This window comes from Canis lupus, chromosome 5 (assembly GCF_048164855.1).
Source record: "Canis lupus baileyi chromosome 5, mCanLup2.hap1, whole genome shotgun sequence".
Taxonomy (NCBI): Eukaryota; Metazoa; Chordata; class Mammalia; order Carnivora; family Canidae; genus Canis; species Canis lupus.
In genome coordinates, this window is record NC_132842.1 from 65,565,688 (window position 1) to 65,585,640 (window position 19,953).

At 52.0% G+C, this 19,953-nt stretch overlaps 2 long non-coding RNA genes across 6 annotated transcripts in view; both read right to left on the reverse strand.

Annotated features, from left to right (window-relative positions):
* Positions 1 to 2,916: 2,916 nt before the first annotated feature.
* LOC140633927 (uncharacterized) overlaps positions 2,917 to 19,953 on the reverse strand; it is an 87,861-nt gene continuing 70,824 nt past the window's right edge. Inside the window, exons 1-5 of one of the 3 annotated variants that reach the window (XR_012031524.1) lie at positions 9,544 to 10,184; positions 8,509 to 8,742; positions 6,110 to 6,305; positions 4,992 to 5,116; positions 2,917 to 3,247 (exon numbers count right to left, since the gene is read on the reverse strand). This is a non-coding gene — a long non-coding RNA (uncharacterized lncRNA). Of the gene's footprint in view, positions 3,248 to 4,991; positions 5,117 to 6,109; positions 6,306 to 6,867; positions 7,981 to 8,508; positions 8,743 to 9,543; positions 10,185 to 19,953 lie in introns of those variants that run through there. The other 2 variants (XR_012031525.1, XR_012031523.1) reach the window with 2 other exon arrangements.
* Positions 12,980 to 19,953, reverse strand: part of LOC140633926 (uncharacterized) — a 29,369-nt gene continuing 22,395 nt past the window's right edge. For 2 of the 3 annotated variants that reach the window (XR_012031520.1, XR_012031521.1), the window contains 4 exons: positions 16,838 to 17,104; positions 15,273 to 15,359; positions 14,810 to 14,903; positions 12,980 to 13,086 (listed from right to left, as the gene is read on the reverse strand). This is a non-coding gene — a long non-coding RNA (uncharacterized lncRNA). Of the gene's footprint in view, positions 13,087 to 14,809; positions 14,904 to 15,272; positions 15,360 to 16,737; positions 17,105 to 19,953 lie in introns of all 3 variants that reach the window. The other variant, XR_012031522.1, reaches the window with a different exon arrangement.

Here is a 19,953-nt window from a genome sequence, read left to right on the forward strand (position 1 = left end):
ACTTCTTGGAACCCTGGGGAAGTCCAAAACAGCAGCCCTAGGGATTAAGGCTTGGACACCCGTCCAAGAGGCCAGCAAAGCCAGAGCTGCCAGGTTTTCCAGGGAGTCTGAACGGGACTGGTTACCCAGAGACGCTGGCAGGCAGACAGACAGACAGAAAAAGCACTGACCCCTGGGCTCCCATGACCCCTCTTGGGCTCCCAGGCCCTCTGTTTCCTGTCATCTCAGTCTCTGTCCATGATGTGGCTTCTGTGTCTCTCTTGGCCTATTGCTCACCTGTGGGCCAGTGGGAAGAACTAGGAAAAGGAGGTCGTCAGGAAAGTCCCAGGCACAGGGCCTACAGACAGTAGATGTGCTGGGGTGTCTGCGGGGGAAGAGGTGCTGTTTGTTTTTAAGCCCTAGACTTGTGACAGAACCCTGGGGTTCAAGTCCTCACCCAGCCATTCACTAGGGGAAGGAGAAGAAGGGCTTCCCTGAGAGCATCAGGAAGACAGTCAGGGCATCGAGACCTCCTGGAGGCCCCCCAAGCAGAGCGTGCGGCCTTGGGCCACTTGCCGCTGGTGCACACTGGGACTTCTTGTGCTAAGTGGGCTTTCTGGGGGTGCGGCAGTCTTAGGTCAGCATCCCCCGGAGCGGACGCCAAGGTGAGGATTCGGGCCGGGCGCGTGCAGTATGTTCAGGGGGTGCTCCGGGGAAAGACTGGCGAGGGAATGGGGGAAATGGGGCGGGGAAGGGCAGGACCAAGCAATGTGTGATTTCGGGCTCAGCCCCACAGAGAGCAGCTTCCACCCAATCCCGCAGGGGAGCTTTCACACACCCATGCTAGCAGAGGGCAAGCTCCCAGGCTCCCACCATGTAGACCAAGAGAGCTGCCACCCCACGGAGTCTTCCAAAGAGGAGCCAGCACAGAAGCGGGGCTGGGGGCCCAGAAATGATATAAAGGGCCCTAGATGATTGCCCACTAATCCAAGATCTTCTTTGGTTCTGCACGTTTGTGGAAGAAGTACCTTTGGGGCACCCAGGGCATGGCAGGCACAAAGAGTTCCCTGGATGTTCAGGGCAGGTCCAAAAGGTCTGATGGACCAGGGACTCAAGGTCAAGGCACCTGATACTGTTGAGCTGGGGGCCCTTATACATGTGGCCTGAGGTTCACAAAGCCCTGATTTGACTGTTACCCCCAAAGAGGGCATCCTCTCGGAGTCAAGCTAGGCCACAGCAGGAGGGCCAAGACCACCCTTGCCTGCCGTGTGTGCTTGGGCAAGCTGTTTCACCTCCCGAGCCTCAGCCCCCTCAGCAGTAGGATGGGGGTAATTATAACAACTACTGAGCGCTTGAAATGACCTAGACACTGTGCTGAGCCAGTATTAGACTGCTGGGCTTCCCAGGGGTTACACCTCAGTTTTCTCAGGCAGTAGGGCCTATCCAACCTTACCAACCAACCACCTACATCGAATTCCATTCTTGTCACCAAGGAAAAGACTGCTTCTCACAAGCCTCGCACTAATACACATCCTTCGTGTTGATTTTGATAACAATATTTGAAGGTGTGGATTCCTGATAAAGACCCTTCATACAATACTTTACCATCCCTGGCAGGGGCACCATGTACAGAGGTACAGGTTGTACACTGCACAACTCCAGGAGGTACCACAACAAGACCCTGGGACAAATGGCACCCCCTAGAACGTTGCAACGCTCAACCTGCTCTGCCTACACCCCCACAGCCCTGGATCCAACAACATAGTCTCCTGAGTCAGGTAGTTCTGACGCTGACCTCCCCCACTACGATGTGGAGTTATCGTGTGTGCACGCGTTCATCACATGATTAATAGCGAAGCATTTTTAAGGTAGTCACACAGACAATAAAGCAAGCGCTTAGCCCCATGCCTGGCACACAGTAAACAGTACAGTTCTTGTGGGTCTTGCCTCCAGCATTTTTCTGCCCAAGCACCAGCACTGGAGTGGGCTCTCAGAGTCCCAGCTCCAGCTTTGGAGAACTTCTAGGAGACCCCAGCAAGCTAGGACTGCCCACCCTGGCCCCCAGTCTCCATTGAGAGTGACCCCCAGAAGTCAGTCACTTCCCCGGAGGGGAGATAGGATTGGATCACGATGTCCCTTCTCTTCTCAGGGTTCAAAGCTGCCGCCAGCCCCCACGTGGCCAGCTTGATTTGTTTCTTATCTTTAATTTTTTTTTTTAATCGAGCAGATCCCCTCCGGTTACTTTTGCTCAGCATCTTACAGCATCTTTGGAGCGGGCAACAAAAGCATTCTTTTTGGAGCCTGCGGGGGCCCAGGGCAGAGCCACTTCAAAGGGAATGCAAAGCGGCAGGCAGCAATGTCCCTGTCATTGTGCTCCCCTGCGTGTCTGCCCCCCATTGTCCTGAGGCCGCCCTGAATAGGCAGGCACAAAGGCCATCGTTCAAAGTGGGCACCACATGCTCCATCAGAAGGCCAGCCTTTGCTTCTGCTCTGTTCCCTTCATCCGTGCATACACACAGGTTTCCAGCCAGGGGAGGGGAACTGGCCTTGAAGTGGGCTTTCTTCTCCCCTCTCTCTCTCTCTCTCTCTCTCTCTCTCACTCTCAATCTCTCCCTTCCTCTCCACCACCCCCACCTCAATCTCCCCTCCTAGGCCAAAACTTACGATTACATTTTTAAGCAGCTTCTGATTGGCACCTTTCCTTCTTTTCCTACAGAGCAAGGAGGATGCACTCCGGGTTGCAGATCTGCTCTAGGACTGCTGGGGCTTTCTTGTGGGTTGGGAGCCCTGGTAGGACTGTTTTCTCTTCTTAGACGCTAAGAGAAGAGCAAATCCCAATCCAGCACCAGGGGGTCTGAGACCCATTAAGCCAAACGGGACTTTAGAAATGGACCATCCAACCTCAGTTTTATAAAAGAAGAAACAGAGACCCAGAGATGAGGAACAACTTGTTTATTATCCCCATTTGAAGAAGGAAATGAAGCTCAGAGGGGTTAAGTTACTTGCCCAGAATCACACAGCTGGTTAGTGACAGAGCTGGTTGTTCCAGCTCTGCCAGACTCAGTGGGACATTGAGTGGCATCCTATGGTCCTGGGTTCTCCTCATTGGCCCTCTGTGTGTAGTGTAGGGATCACACTCAGGGCAGTGGCTGGGATCGAGTCCTTCAGAAGATGGAGATGGTGGTGGAAATAATCACCTCTTCAAATCAAGCCGGTGAGTCTGAATTGAGGGACTTTGGGACATTCTCAACCTTGAGCTCAGAAGGCCCTGGGGAACGAGATCAAGCAGGGCAGATGCCACCCTCAGAAGGCTCAGAGATTAGGGAAATGTAGGAGATACTTGTGTGGAAGTGGCCTGGCCACCTGACAACTAGGGAGTCCTAGAGTGAGCCAGACTGCTGAACCTGGGTTCAAATCCTGCCTTTGGGGCTGAGCTGTATAACCTTGCACATTCATCTGCAAGATGTTGGGCAACAGTGTCTGCCTTGCAGGAATGGGGTCTCGGGCAGCACCTGCACGTAGTAGATGCTCAAGAAGCACTATAGCTGTCACTGCTTTATAAAAATAAAAATAATAAAACAATTTTTAAAATTAAGAAAACAGGGACAGGGGAGTGAGAAATCTATTTAGGGCCCAAGTCTCAGCCCCGCGGGGCCTAGAGAGCAGTTGGGGGCACTGCCAGATGGAGGGCAGGACTCAGAGATGGAACATGGAGTAGCAGGAGGCTCAGGATGAGAGCCAGAGCGGGCTGAGCCACCTGGCCTCTGGCTGGCTTTAGGGACTATTCCAGAAAGAATCCAGCCCCACAGGGGAGGTGGAACACGGTTGAGAGGAGGCCTGGCAGGCTGCCAAGGGCGCTGGGCCAGCCTCACTGGACCTGGATACTAGGCCGAACTCAACCAGCCAGCTTGTGTGACCACAGGGTAAGTGAAGCCTCCCCCTCTGAATGGAGCTCAGCTTCCTTGACCTGTGAAATGAAGGGGATGATCTAGTTTGGGGCAGATTGGGGGAGAGGGTTTGCTCCCGTGCCCCAAAGTGCTGGGGCCAGGAGAAGGCCTGCTCAGAGGACAGGGATCTGGTCCCCCACCCCCTACCCCTGCTGCAGCCAGCACTGCCCTTTGAGCCGGCACGGATTGGACCCCCACCTAAGAGTGAGGTGGCTTCGAGAAACCAAGCTTGAAAAAGTACCACAGACTTGATTGAGCGTGAATTCTTTGTGCGTTAACTGAAGGGCTGATTTTGACGAAAGTTACTAAGAGCCATTTCCTGCCCTCGAGGAGCATAAGGTCCAGCGCAGTGACAAATGCAGAGAGAAACTTGCAGGGAAGTGGAGTGACAGAGGTTACCCAGGGCTGGGAATTGCTGGGGCTGGGTGCTCAAATCTGGGGGAACGTCCCCGTGTACTGAGCTGACCTCTCTGCCTCTCTCACCCTCTCTCTCTCAATCATACACATGCACACGCACGCACACACACACACGTGCATTCACACAAAGGGTCTAACAGTCTTTGCAATACCCATCGGCCCCAGAACCCACTCACACCCAGCAACCTGCCTGTGGTTGGAACCCACAGAATGACGCAAAGGTGGAAAAAATCTATACTTGCCACAAACCAGAGTCATTTGTCTGGAACTTTGGCCAAGTTCTACAGACCAAAAAAAAAACCAATCAAAATGATAAAAGCAGCCAATATTGATTGAGTACTTCCCAGGTGCCCGGCCCAGCACTAGACACTTTCCATCACCATTCTGCTCTCGTACCAGCCCTGTGAGATGTGGACAGAGATTATGGCCGTGGTTTGGATGAGAAAACAGATTCAAATCTGTTGCCCTGGGTCTCAGGGAGTGACAGAGCGTGTGGTCACACCCCATGGTGTGCCCTGTTCCCAGGCTGGGCTCTAACCATTGCACTATGCCGTTTGGGCCAGGCCAGCTTCCTGAAGAAAGGACAGGACCCTGCTAATTAATTTACTAAGAGGTGTGCAGAAAGCCCTTAGCATGGGCTTCCCTTACCTTTGCCCCATGGCCTCTTGACGACGGGGTCGACTCCTGCTGGGAATCCCACCTCCGTGTGAGGTGCGCACGCTCTGCTTAATCTCATTCCCCGGGACAAATCAGCCTAATGAAATCTTCTCTTTCTGTAAATTAATGCACAGAGGAAACAGCTGAGTGTAAACAGAGTTGTAGCGAACGCCTATTTAGACACCATTGACTTTCAAATCAGCCTGCTTCTCCAGCCCACACGGCAGAAACAGAGTCAAAATGTAAATGTAGCATAAGCGACTCTATAATAAATGCTCATTCAACATTTATTCTTTTTCAAATCATCTCTTAAAGCCCTTTCATGCTAATGTCTAAGAGATGTGACATTAGAAAAATTGCTTTGACATGCTAAGGGGCTCCAAGATTAACAAAAAAAGAAAGGACAAGATAAAGCTTTCGGAAGACCTATTTCAGAGGAATTATTCCTGCCTTTGAAAGTGTTCCAAGGTTGCTGCACATTTCAGCTTGTTGGCATACATGTAAATGAAGTGCTACAAAAGTCCTCGGCTCAATTCCACTTGAATGAAAGCTCCCAGCCGCTGGCGCGGTGACAGGGAGGGTGGCCAGACTGCAGGATGACACTGAAGGAGGCTGGAGGGGGCTTTCTTGTCCTGAAGGCAGGAGAGGGCAGGGCTCCAACCCCAGCCATGGAGCTGGGGGATTTGGGGGGGGGGGGGATGTCAGGGGCCCGGGTGGTTGGTGTGACCGGCACCTGATCAAAGAAGCAACATCTGCATCTTTCAGCAAACGAGCAAACGCGTTCTCCAGGCAACCCACAGCCACTGGCCCCACCCACCATTCCTGCCTCTCCCTTGCTGCGTGAACTTGAGCTAGCTGCCTCAGCTCTGCGCCTCTCTTTCAATGGAAATAACCAGAGAACCCATTTAGAGAGAACCCAGTGACATGACTCGCAGGGAATGCTTAGACAAGTGGCTGACACTTAGTAAGCGCTCAAGAAATTGTTCGAGGTTGACATCATTACTGTGACTTGGTCCTTAAAGCCCTATGGAAATACAGATGAAGTCAAGTGCGAGCCCGCTGCATGGTCCATCTCGCTGGCACCCCACCACCACCAGCATCAAACCTACCTTGAACACTTGCTTCCCGAGCAGCCTCGCACTTGTTGTGTTTCATCTCATGGAATCACAGCATCTTGGATGCAGTTCTTTCAGACAATTAGACTTTGGATGAAGGGCCAGTGCGATATTCCTAGACACTATATTTCAGAGCAAGTTGGATGGGCTGTTGACATCATTATTAATTACTGGAGTGTCTTAGAATTTCCTGGAGAGGAAAGCAAGGAACACTTCCTGAGCTCCTCCTATGGGTCAGATTGTGTCCCCCAAATTCATAGTTGGAAGTCCTAACCCCTAGCACCTCAGAAGGTGACCCTGTTTGGAAATAGGATCTTTAAAGAGGTGAGGTGAAGTGAGGTCATGAGGGTGGGCCCTTATCCATATGACAGTGTCCTTATAAGAGGGGAGAATTTGAACACAGACACTCAGGGGGGAGACGAGGTGAAGACACATGGGGAGAAGGCAGATATCTACAAGCCAAGAAGAGAAGCCTCAGAGGAAGCCAACCCTGCCCACACCTTGATCTCAGACTTCCGGCCTCTAGAACTAAGAAAGACATTTCTGTTGCTTAAGCCGCCCAGCCTGTGGTCCTTTGTGATGACAGCCCTAGGAAACTAGTATAGCATCTTCTAAGCAGGCTATAGTATTCATGTTGGCGACAGCCCATTGATATTGATACTATTCTCATTTTTAAAACATTTCCACATTAGAGTTAGACTGAAGCAATTGTCCTTAAACGTCAGTGACTTGCCACAGTAACACTTTCCTACCCACACAGTAGCCCCATGGCGGTGTCCGTGAGTGGGGGACTCCTGGGCAGCTCTTCTTCGGTGATGCCACCGAAGTGGAAGATGGAGGAAGGCAGTGAAGGGTCACGCCTGGGACGGTTTACAGCACAAGCCCAGAGGTGGGAGCGTCACTTTTGCCATATTTCATTGCTCAGTCCCACAGCTAATCCAAACCGCCAAGGTTGCAGAGGTGCATGGGTGGGTTCACTGAGCTCCCAGGAGGAAAGGGAACCATTTAAAACAACTAGCAAGAAAGAGTCTGTTACAGGAGAATGTAATCAGAGAGATGACATGACCTGTCAGAAGAAACAGAGCAAGTTAGCTACAGAGTGAGACCTGTGAGCAGCTCATTGGTGGCCCCATCGTCTTCACCACCATCATCCCCATGTCATCAGCAAAAACAATACGCACTTACTGAGCACATACTATGCGTCTGATGCTGTTCTGGCCACTGTGACTCAGAGCTGTAGTAGACACAAGGGTGCTATCTCTTTGAGGAAACAAGCCATACCAACCAACCCAAGCCGGGAAAGAAAACACCCGCCTGACCCGCCTGAGTTGGGACCAAGTGAGTGCTGCAGACGGTCAGGGTTCCCGGAGGCCTCTGGGGTGCTAAGAGCTGAGGCGCTGGCTGAAGGAGGAGGGGTTGCAGCTGATGGTGCAGGAGAAGTGGGAGGATGGAGAAGAACAGTGATGTGTGAGAGCAGAAATGATAAAGGACCACTGTGAACAGGGGCTGTGGGATGAGAGTGAGCCTGGCAGAGTGATCAGGACCTTGAAGCTTGGGGCTGGCTCTGTTTAAGCAATGGCGAGGTTTGGGGCCAGCATGTAGTAGAGGTTGTTGCTGCCCAGCCCATAACCTCTAGGTCTTTCCCGCTGTTAGCATCCATGCTGCCCTGCCTGAAGGTTTTCTCTGATGGCCAGAGTCCCACAGGTCTTCTCCAGCCACAGGCCAGCAGTGCTGAGAAATCCACAGTGCCCCAGAGCAGCTCTGGATCTGTGTCAGAGGGGAGGTGGTGTGTAAATACCCCGGCTCCCTCTCGCGCGGGAAATGGGATCACCAGAAGTGCATGTTCTACACTGGCTCATAGGGCTCCCAGCAGGGTAAGTCCCATTCGTCCCCGGGGTCCTAACTTGCTTGAGAGCATGCCCTTCCCTTTGTCACATTGCTGCCCCCTCCCCCTGCCCACCATATCCCTGTCCTGCCCCTTTGCTGGTGTTTCCTGGGATCATCTTCCAGATAAGCTACAGGAAACCAACTTACACAGTATCACATGGTTCTGCCATTATCACAAGAGACATTGCCAGGAGGTATCCCACAGGTGACACCCTACTAAACCCATTCCTCATCACAGGAGTCCGATATGGCCATGGATGCTTGATTGGTGGAGGTAAGCTCAGCCCCTATCAGAGGGAACTCTGGGACCTTCCCAATTCCCCTGCCTGTTCATCTTACAGAAAGTCATAGGACTTAGCCCTCTGGGCAGTGACCTCTCACTCTCCAGCCCAGCACCCTGCACATCTACCCCATACCTTCTAGAGGCCCAGGGGTCAAATGTAGCCATGGCCTGCTCCTCTCCTCCCATTCTGGATGCCCATGAACCATCTCAAGTTTTGTCCTACCTCTTTCCCGTGAGATTCTCCACTCAGTTGTGTGCCACCAGACAATTCACATGTGAAGTCTTAGACTTGCCAACAGTCGATCTGGGAAAGATCTCTGAATCCCCTTCATCACCCCTGACCCTTAGTCACCTCGTGCTGGCCCAACCTGATAGTCATTCTCCACAGATGATCCTCCTTTGGACTTAGGACTGGAAGAGGTGACAGGGGCTCCCTCTGGGGACAGCTTGATATGGACTGGGGGAGAGAGAATGAGCAAATACAGCTTTAGGGGGAAGCTATATATGCCTCCCCTTCCTGATATATAGATATAACAGGAAAATACATCAGAACTGTCAGAGGCATGGAGAAAAACACATCAGAACTGTCAGAGGCATGGAGAACTATCTAGTAAACTGTGAAACTCAAGCCACAAGTCTATGTTTTATGGTGTGAAAATTACAAGTGGTTTATCAACAGGGGAAACCACATTTTTTCTATTAAGAAAAAAAAAAAAAGAGCTATGTGCCCAGGAGAGGTTGGCTGGATTCACTAGTGTCCCAGGGTGAGGCTCTCTTACTTTGAGAACGTTTGTGAACAGCTTCTGTGGATTACATCCTCAACCCATATATTTTTTTTAATTCTGCTACAGCTATTGTCTTAAGTGGGGCTTCCCAGAAGCAGACCCTGAAACCAGGTTTTGAAGCAGAGAGTTCATTGAGAGGGTGGTCCTAGGAAGCACCTGAGGGGAATGGGGATGGGAGGCACAGAAGCTGGTCAGGGGGCATTCGTGAGCAGGTCACCTGTGGGCAGCCCAGGCTCACTCCTACCAGGGACTGCATAGAGCATGCCTCAGGTGTCCCACCAGGGGGGTGAGAAAGCTGTCAGTCTCTGGTTGCAATGTGATCCCAGGGCTACCAACTTCCCTGTACTTCTACTGCAAAGTCTCAGCAGCCAGAGAAAGCATCCAGAAAGAGCCATAGAGGGTGCAGTAGGGAGCCATAGCATCAGCCTGAACAGGTGCAATGTGGGGGGATTTGGAAGAGGCAAGGGATGTACCTGTTACATCTATGGGGCGAAGGCCAGAGCCTTGTGCCTCTACAAGTTCACGCAGCTCATGACTGTCAGCACCACCTAAAGCAGTATCCAGGGGAAGTGTTCCACGCAGGTGGCAGCTTCGTCATACTTCCAAGATCCTCACAAAGTGGAGGGCAGGGCCCTCTCCCGTCTGCTCAACAGGACAAGATATCCAGCCTCATCCACCTTTGAGTGCTAAAATGAGCCCTTCTCCCAGGCCCTCCTCCAGCTGCTCGAGAAGCCAGAAGCACATGGCACTCTCTAAGTGCTCTGGGCCTCTTCTAACAACACAAGACAGAGGGATCCATCCCCCTTCGAAGGTCACTGCAGGGGAGAAGGAGATCTGGGAGGAAACTCCTGTCCTGCTGAAGATCCCGGATGATGTCAGATGGCATGTCTCGTCCATCCCTGCTCTGATGACTGTACCAAATCAGATTAAGATGGCAGGGGACTGATCTTCCGGTTTACTGTCACTTCCCATGGCCAACTCCCAGAATAGGGATCTGATCTTGAGTAAGAAGGAAGGGTCCCATTTTAGAGAATCTGCAGGGAATGTATTCTCAGAACCTGAAGACCAACTCACACCTTTCAGCCTTGGCTCCTGAGAAAAACATAACCTGGTGAGCTGAATATTCCCTGAGGAATCTGGGGTGGGAGGGACCCTGGGATGGAGGCTGGGTCTGAGCAGAGGGCCAGGGAGGGCCTGTCAGAGCTCTACCACATTGGTCCCATGCCATGCATTCCCTGGATCACAAGCAGGTGGAGTGTCTTCAGATACCTTGACTGCACACTGGGACCCAGCCAGGCTGCACCTGTTCAGGTGCCCACACATAAGTATTTTGTATCTTGCCCTGCTTCATCAGCCCTATAAGTCACCTCTCCTGGAAATTGCCTGTCCCTATCCTATACTTTCTATTGGGTTGTTTGCCTTCTTTCTTATACCTGGTAGATTGTTTAGATGGTGCAGGTAGGAATGCATTTCAATTACATGCAAATAAATATTTACCCCCAGTTATCTGTGGCACCTTTTGTCTCGTAGGTGGCCACTTGTTCTGACTCAGTTAAAGTCTGAGCGGTTCCTCCCCTGTCCCATGGGGGCTGGATTGAACTCCTGGGCTCTGAGCTAGAAGCTCCATCAATGATCCAGAGGTTCACAAGCTAGTCTCCAGGTTTGTCCACGTGCTGCTGGAAACCACAGATAAGGCAGCATGGGGTGCTCAGAGGACAGCCAGCCGTAAGTGAGTCCTTGCTGACAAACACACTGGGAGTGTCCTCTAAATCCGAGACATCGGAGCCTCCATGCCCCTAAGCTGATGTCCCACAGGATTCACCTAGACCTGGTGATTTGACAAGAACTCTGCCAAAGAGAGGCTGGGAAGGCCTAGTGGGAGGAAATCAATCAATTAGTGGGGTCTGACAAGCGCCCTGCAGCCAAGTCTGGGCTCTACCTCACAGGGCCTGTGGAACCAGAATCTTCCCCCGAGAAGCTTCAGCGTAACAGAGGAGATAGACCCATAGGCAATTAGCGCAGTGGTTGCAGCTTTGGCCTCTGGATCAGACCTGCTGCTGTGTTACCTTGGACTAGTTCCTTGACTTCTCTGAGCTTCAGCCTCCTCATTTATAAAATGGGACAATAATAGTATTTACCTGATTAGGGTTATTCTAGGGGTGAAATGAGATGATACCTGTAGCACAATTCCTAGCACATGCGATGGGTTGTACAAGCTTTTTACTATTGCTACGTGAAATCCCAGGGAGTAACAAGAGGTCACCCTTTGTAATTAAAGCAAAATCCAGCAGAGTTCAGCTTGGGGAAGGACCTGATTTGGGGGTGGGTAGAAACGGGACAAAGGAACCTGCGGTATCTGAGGTAGAAGGAACCCAAAGGATCAGCCCTGGTCCAACACACCCAGGCCCCTCAGGCAGGCCGACAGAGTGTAAATATTTATCTACTCTTGACTTAGCAGACAGGCCAAACAGTGTTAGCCACCCTCAGCCTCCCCCTCTCTGCCATTCCTCCAAGTAATTCAGCTCTGGCCCCAAACTTGCACTCCTATTCAGCCCAACAAAACCCTAACCTTAACAGCACTGTCCACTTTATATTTGTTGAAAAGTTTTATTTATTTAGTTAAGAGAGAGAGCATGCACAAGAGAGTGAGCATAAGAGAGAAAGCAAGGGAGGGGCAGAGGGAGCAAGAGGAGCGGCCCCCCTCCCCCACCCACTGAGCAGGGAGCCCAACACTGGGCTCAATCCCATGACCCTTGACCTGAGCCAAAGGCAGACGCTCAACTGACTGAGCCACCCAGGCACCCCAGCACTGTCCACTTCAGAAGGCAATTTGAGGGCCATCCCTTGTTACTCAGGTGGGGTCTTTAGAGGTCTTACCATCCTCCCCACACCCTCAACTGGCTTATCATAGAATTTCTTCATGCCATGTACAATGCACTCCTGCTGGTGAGGCCTAGCAAGTAGGACTTTGCCATCTTGCTTCCTTTCCAGTAAAACCTCCACCCATCCTCCTGCTACTGAAGCCTTATTAAGAATCTTCTGTCTTTATAGTAGAAGAAACAAAAACTCAGAGACATTAAGTGACTTGCCTAAGGCCACACAGCAGATTAGTGGTAGGACCAAGCATCCCAACTCTTCACCTAGTACTTCTACCAAACAATCCCATCCTGTCCCCCATGGCCACCTAGGTATGGTCAGCACCCACCCATATTGGAGCTTTTGCCCTCCAAGGCCCTGGAGCCAGCTGTTGGGAGCTCTGATGAGGGAGACCAAGGGTAGGCACCAGATTCTGAGGCTGGGACCTGTACATCCAACCCCAAACAGCCCCGCTCATCCCACCACCATCCCCACTAATACATATTTTATGGGGCTGGTCTCCCTTCCTCACAAACGGTGTCATTAATCTGCTCCCTGGCTGTGCAGAATAACATCCCTCAAGAACAGACTGCTTTCTGAATATTTTATCATTCCTCATTCCTTCTCCCCAAACTAATATATATTTACACAGTCTACCTCCTGCAGGAGAACTATATTGTTTTCTCTGAATGCCCGAGAACTTAGACACAGAATCGCGCATAAGTAAAAAAATATATGCCTTGCTATTGATGTTGAAAGCAAGAACCAATCACTTATCAAGCTGTGAGGGAAGCCAAGAGGAAGATTTGCAAATGGTAAAAAAGAGAGAGAGAGAGAATAAAACAGACCCTCTCCCCACAGAGGGACCAAATAAGAGGAGATGGACATATTTTCTCCTCTCTAACAGGGAACCTCAGAGTGGCCATGCCATCCTTCCAGCATTTGGCAAATCTCAGCAGTGGGGAGAGCAAAGAGCTATTTTGTCAGCAAGGTCAAAAACTTCCTACTTGGGGATCCAAACCAAAAAGACCAAAGTTCTTCCAAAGTTTTATAGCACCGTTTTTATTACCAGGGAATATTTATTCCAAGGAGGATTCGAACATTCGTGTGGTCCTTTTGTTTCCTTGTGTGCTATTCTGTCTTGAACCCGAACAGCAGGGCTGTGAGATGGAAAAGTGGAGATGGTGATCCCCATGGACAAAGGAGGGAAAGACAGACCCAGAGAGGGGACGCACTGGCATGCAAGCTAATTGAGGAGGAGGGAGCTATTTCACAGTTAGTTCCAAAGTCCCATTTAAAGGGAAATATTTGTTTAGAAAAACATCTTGCTGGGGCACTTTGTGTGTGGAGGTAAAGCCTTGAAGTGCATGCTCACAAAACAGCAATAAACTGAATCACTCTGCATAGGAGCTTAGCAGGGATGAAGGGTAAGCTGGAGAAAAATAGTAGGGCTGGCATGGCAGGAGCTCACAAAGAGAGGTATTGAGTGAAAGACTTCTTTAGGGGCCAGGGCTAAGGGGCTTTTCCAGGTAAGGATGACTAACATGGATTTGAACTGGTCCGTGTCTATAATGTAACCTTCACCCTCCTGAAACCGCCAACCGGCAAAGTCTGCTGTGGCAAGGAGGGACTGGTGTGAGTGGCGTTTGTGGGGGATGTAGGGGAATGAGTTTGGGTGCGCTCTGGGACTGGTCCAGGGACAAGGACACAGTCATGGGGGAGAGATGAAGTGGGAGGGGAGGTGGGGGGCAGGGGGTGAGCACCAGCAGTGACCGTGGAACTGCTGGCACCTAGAATTTCCAGAAATCTCAGGAGAGCCTGGTAGCCCACCCACCCCCACTGCAAGATGTGAGCATAGGGTCTGACCTAGTTCATGTACATGTTATAAATGGCGTGCCCTCCGCTGATGGGTGGGTCACTCAAAGGTAAATAAGGAAGAGCCTCAGCTGCAGGGAGCTCCCAGGTTACAGTTTAAAAACGGAGAGGCAGGCAAGAAGCCACGTGATGTCTTCCCCATGAAGGGCCTTAGCTCACGACTCAGAGCTGGTGGGAAGTAGGGTGAGAATACAGCCTCCAGATTCCCAAAGCAGTGGCCCTGCTTCTCTCGCTCCCCGGGGGAAGAGAAGCAGGCTGGTCTGCCTCAGCCTATCCCTTCCCCCGGTCTAGGATCAGTCCTTGCCTTTGAAACCTCTCTACATCAAAAGGGCATAAAATAGGTCAGGACGACTGCCTTCCAAGTCTCTTGAGGACCCACGAAACTTCTTCCCCTGTCCATCTCGAAGTGGCCCCTTCCGACCTGCCAACCTCTCTCCCGTGGCCCTCAGAGTCACAGCTATAGCTGCTCACCAGAGCACCTGCCCACTGTCCCCATCTTCCTCGAAGCACTGGCCATGTTATCTCCGTCCTGCTTCCTGGGACGTCTCCCCCACCACTGGCCTCAGCATCGTGGCCAGGGCCGCACCACTTGTCTCCAGGTCTGTGGGGGCGGACAGCAGCCACAGACCCACCACCAGATGGGTGAGTGGGAGGTACTGCACAGGTGCAGGCTGTACGAGTTCCTACAGAGGACCACAAAAGTGATCACCACCAGTGCCCTTTATGAAGCACTTATTCTGCACCAAGATGCAGGTGTCTTCATTTGATTCTCCAGGGAGAAGTCAATTAAGGATGGTGGCTACCATCATTATCCTCCATTTTATGAATAAAGAAACGGAGGCTCAGAGAGGTTAACTGGTTGCCCAAAGGTCACATAACTGGCCTGAGCTGGGATTTACATCACAACTGTCTGACTACAAATCTCTCATGCTTTTCATTGCACTGAGTTATAAACACTCCCTGGGGGCTTTCTCCTGCAAGGGCACCATAAATCTGACTTGAGCTTACTTGGCCTGAAGTCTTATCCCTCTCCTAGGGATAGGATCTCTGCTGCCTCCCAGGGTCAGTACCAGGCAGGAGGGCTCCAGATGGAAGGGCAGATCTGTGTATAAAATGAAAGAGAGGGCAAGAGGGAGCAGGTCCCGGCAGTTTGATGAGGTCACTGGCCAGATTGGCTTCCTGGGTTTTCCGAGCCCCAGGTCAGTGTGAGGAGGGCAGTGCAGGAGGAGGAGCAGAAGAAAAGAAGGGGAGGAGGAGGAGGAGGAGGAGGAAGCAGGCAGACCCAGTGCAGAGTGCCTGCCGCCCCAAATAGCTTGTGTGCACCCGGACACGAGCTCCCCCTTCACACACCATCTGAGTTATCCCCGGGGAGGAGGCTGGGGCCCAGGAGGTCTATGATGTTTGGGGGTTTCAGGCCGCTTAGACGGACCAAAAGAGAAAAGAATTTCGTTCCGCCCACTTATCTCCTAACCTTATAAACTCAGGATTAGCAGATCAAAGGCGGATTTGGCACAGCTGAGGGACGACAGTGGCTTCGGAGAACAGTTTGGGCTCCATCCTTCATGATCAAATAAGCTTAAGTCATTGATAAATAAACGACGTTTTGAATTCCTCTAATTGGGCGTGCGGGTCATGCCTGAGCCACGCCAGGCCGGCCACAGGGCAGAGTTAATGAGCTAGAGGGCCCCGGGGATCCCAAGAGTGGGATTTCAGGGAGCACCTTGGACAGGGGCAGGGGTCCTTGCGCTCTGAAGGGCGTGTGCTCTGAAGCCAGAAGCCGAGGGTCTGAACCCCCAGCACGGCCACGGACGAGCTGGGTGACCCCCCCGGGGGTTCTTGTAACCTGTCTGCATGTCCTGGGCTGTAAGATGGGCTGTAAGACCGCGGTAACAACAGTAACAACCAGCCGCTACTGAGAGAGGGGCCACCGAGCCCAGAGCGCATGCTCCCAAGCAGGTGGAGGCCAGCGCTGGGGGTGTCTGGCAGGAGGAGGGCAGGGTCCCAGCATGAGGCCAGCATTGAAGCCAGTTCTTCCCACCTCCTGACTTCATCGCTTTGGGCCTCAGCTTCCTCATCGGTAGAAGTGTTACCGCGGGGGGAGAAGCAGTTGCTGCACTAGAACAGCTGGCGAGCGCTTAACCAGTGGCCGTGGTTACAGCCTTAGGGCCCTCGGAGCTTGGGCCACTCACTACCTGCTGATCGCAGATCCTGTCCTCCCTCTCCTCCTGTTCGGGCCCCATATCCCTGGAACTACATTTCCCAGACTCCTTTGCCAGCCTGGCTTTTCCCTTGGCTTCTGGGTCAGTTTGGCCAACTGGAGGCACAGCAGAGAGTGCGAGGAGGGAAAAGCCCAGGGATTTCTCCCTTCTCCCCTGCATCTCTGCTTCCTGTGGTGTCTCCCACAAAAACCTCATCAGGTCTATGGTCCTGCTCCCACCAGATAGCCCCCAACTAGATTCTAGCCCCTGCCCCAGCCCCCGGGGCTCTGGCAAGGCCAGCTCATCTCTCTGCCCCCAGCCCTGGGTGGTAGCAGCTTCTGGCTTCTGCAAAGCTCCTGGACATCTTATCTTGCTCTGACCTGTCTTATCTAGTCAATGCCTTCTATTGAATTCTCTCTCACTGAAAGACCTGAGGTGGGGCACCTGGGTGGCTCAGTGGTTGAGCATCTGCCTTCAGCTCAGGTTGTGATCCCGGGGTCCTGGGATCGAGTCCTGCATCAGATTTCTTGCAGGGAGCCTGCTTCTCCCTCTGCCTATGTCTCTGCCTGTCTCTGTGTGTCTCTCATAAATAAATAAATAAATAAAATATTTTTAAAAATAAAAAGCCCTGGGGAGATTTCTGGCTGGTGAGGACCTTGGTCATTTAGCATTATTAATGCAGCGACCAATCTAGCAATCTCTCTTAGCCCTGTCCTCACCCCTCAGGTGGATGCCTACCTGAGGGGTTACAAGCTGGCCTGCAACCAGCCTGACAAATAGGGGACAGGGGTGCTCGGAGGGCTGGCATTGGGGAATCAGCCATCTGTCCGTCAAGCACCTTCACGTCCATGATAGCATGTGTGTTCAGTTGGAATGACTGGTCCTATTGACAGGCAGACAGAAGCCCAGGAAGATGAGATACTAGAAGATCTTGGGCTGGAACAGAAGGAGCCATGGAATGAGGTCTGCACACTGGGAACTGCCCTTGGGCAACCAAGTGATCTTGAGAATGCCTCTCTCTCAGCCTCAGTTTCTCCATCTGAGAAATGAACAGCTTGAAAGAGGTGATCTCCACTGTTCCTTCCACGTCCACATGTTGTTGTTTCTAATGATTCAGCAAGAGGAGAAAAAGGGAAAAGAGAAAACACCCCTGAGCTGTGGGTTTTGGCTCTTAACCCGAAGAAGTCACCAAGTCAGGCCTCCATGCATACAGAAAATACTCCGTTCAGACAGGGTCTAGGTCCTGGCTCTGCCCTAACTCCCTGTTTCTCCATCAAAATAAAGCCCAGCAGTTCCTGCCCCCAAAGGTTGTGCAGATTAAGTGATGGGCTTGGGGCACCTGGGTGGCTCACTCAGTTAAGCGTCTGCCTTCAGCTCAGGTCATGATCCCAGGGTCCTGGGATCGAGCCCCGTGTAGGGCTCTGTGCTCGGTGGGCAATCTGCTTCTCCTTCTGCCTCTGACCCTTTTCTGCTCCTGCTTGCTCTCAATCTCTCCCTCTCAAATAAATAACTAAAAAGAAAAGAAAGAAGAAGAAGAAATGGACCAAAAAGCACTGAGCACAGACTAGGCACTCCATAAACATAGCCACCCTGACGCTGAAACTCAGTTGGAAGCAAGGCAGGAGGGGTAGAGAAGCTGGTGGACACCTGACCGAAAAAGATGTTAATTACCCAGGATCTGCTGCCAATCTACCCTGTGACGGACACCCTACCTGCTGGGGACACTGCCCCAGAAGAGGCTGGGAGTGATGAAAGCTGGCACCCCCAGCAGCCAGATGATGTTTTGCAGCAGCAGAGGAATTTGAAAAGGCTGCAAAGGTTACATCCTCACACGGAGTCTCAGACACGTGCTCGCCCCCCTCCCCTGGGTTCAGCCTTACTCAGAGCCAATACCTGGAAGGGGAGGGGGGGAGCTCCCCATGGGAGGTGGCCACACAGGTGTCAGAGGTGGCCAGCTGCTTTATTTGGCTACACAACAGACAGCCTGGAACGATGAGCCTCCCACACCCTCAGCGGCTGCCCGGCTCGAGCCAGCGCCCCCCCCCCCCGCCCCCGGTTCTGGGCACAGATTGTGTTAACATTGCCTCTGGCCACCCAGCAAGGGAAGGGGTCCTTGGGTGAGGGGGCTGGACAGGTGGGTGACCAGCCTGCTTCTTTCAAGCCCCCAGCTCACTCATATGCTTTGGCTAAAAATAATACCTCCCAGGAGGCCTGCTGCTGCTGGCACAGCCGGACCATGCATAAAACATCGGCAGGTCAGGTTTCCTCCTCTGAATGGCTCCATTCAAAGCACACAGGGGTGAAAGGTTTATGGGAGGGATCACTTAGCTTCCTGAAGGGACTGGAGCAGTCCTGGCCTCTGCCTGGGCCCCCAGCCTCCCTGCTCTGTGCCTAGCACCCTGGCCCCTGCCTGCACAGAGGGGTCCCAGGGGCAGCTGGCTGGCAGCAGCTTTCTCCTCCCGACTGTCTCTCACACCTTTACCTGGACCTCTTCATGAAGGAAGAGAGCTGCCCTGGCAGGTGTCAGCCAGTCCTGGATTTGAATCCTGCTTCTTCCACATTCCAGCTGTGTCCAAGAATACACCGAGTAGCAGGTGAGGAACTGCTGCTCAGAGAGGCTGAGTGAGTTGCACAAAGACACACAGCCCATAGCCAAGCTCTCTGACTCAGAGCCATTTACTGCTGTGCCCTTCAGTCATGGTCCAAGGGCAGAAAAGTTCAAGGGAACGGGCCTTAGAAGAAACGCCCATGGGACGTTTTCATGAGCTCCATGATTCCTGCGAGGGATGGAGTCAGGGCCTTCCCAAAAAAACAATCCCCCTGCCTCCTCTCTCCCTACCTCTCTCTTCCCTTGCCTTTAATTCATTCTGTTTCCTTTCTTTCTGTGCTCTCTTTATTCACTCAACAAAAACTTCCTTATAGTTCCTTAATAATAAAAACATCTGCTCACAATGCTCACAATAAAAAACATCAGTGTTCCAGAAAAGTTGAGTTAAAAGGATGAAAATTTCCCATATTCCCCCTGTCCTGATTACCTATCACTGTATAACAGACCACCCCAAATTTACTGGTAGAAGGTGGCCACATAAGGCATGCTCCCAGACTCTGAACAGGGCACAGCAGGGATGGCTTGTCTCTGCTGCATGATATGGGAAGCCTCAGCTAGGAAGACTCAAACACCTAGGGACTGGAATCATCTAGAAGCTTCTTCATTCACATATCTGGCTCCTGGGCCAGGATGAGTCAACTGAGACTGGTGACCTAAGCGCCTGCTCATGGCCTCTTCATGTGGCTTAGGCTTCTCCACAATGTGGTGGCCTCAGAGGAGTTAGGCTTCTTACCTAAAGGCTTGGGGAACCAAGAGAGGACATTCTGGCAAGTGAAGGAAGCTCCATGGCCTGTTTGGTGGTTTTTTTTTGTTTTTTTTTTTTTAAGGTTTATTTATTTATTTTAGAGAGAGACAGAGAGCAAGCAGGGGAATGGGCAGAGGGAGAAGACAAGCAGACTCCCTGCTCAGCGGGAAGCCAATGCAGGGCTGCATCCCAGGACCCCGAGATCATGACCTGAGCTGGAATCAAGAGTCAGATGTATAACGAACTGAGCCACCCAGGTGCCCCGCTCCATGGGCTTTTATGATCCGGCCTTAGAGGTTACAAAGTGAAGGGGTGCCTGGCTGGCTCAGTTGTAGAGCATGAAACTCTTGATCTCAAGGTAGTGAGTTCAAGCCCTGCACTGGGTATAGAGACTACTTGAAAGGAAGGAAGGAAGGAAGGAAGGAAGGAAGGAAGGAAGGAAGGAAGGAAGGAAGGAAGGATGTTATGTAATGTGGCTTCCACCATGTTCTAGTGGCCACAGCAGTCATAAGCCCACCCAGATTCAAGGGAGAGACAAGCCATAGGTTCCGATTCTCAGTGGGAAGAAGGTCAAAGGATTCAAGGCCTTGTTTTCAAATCA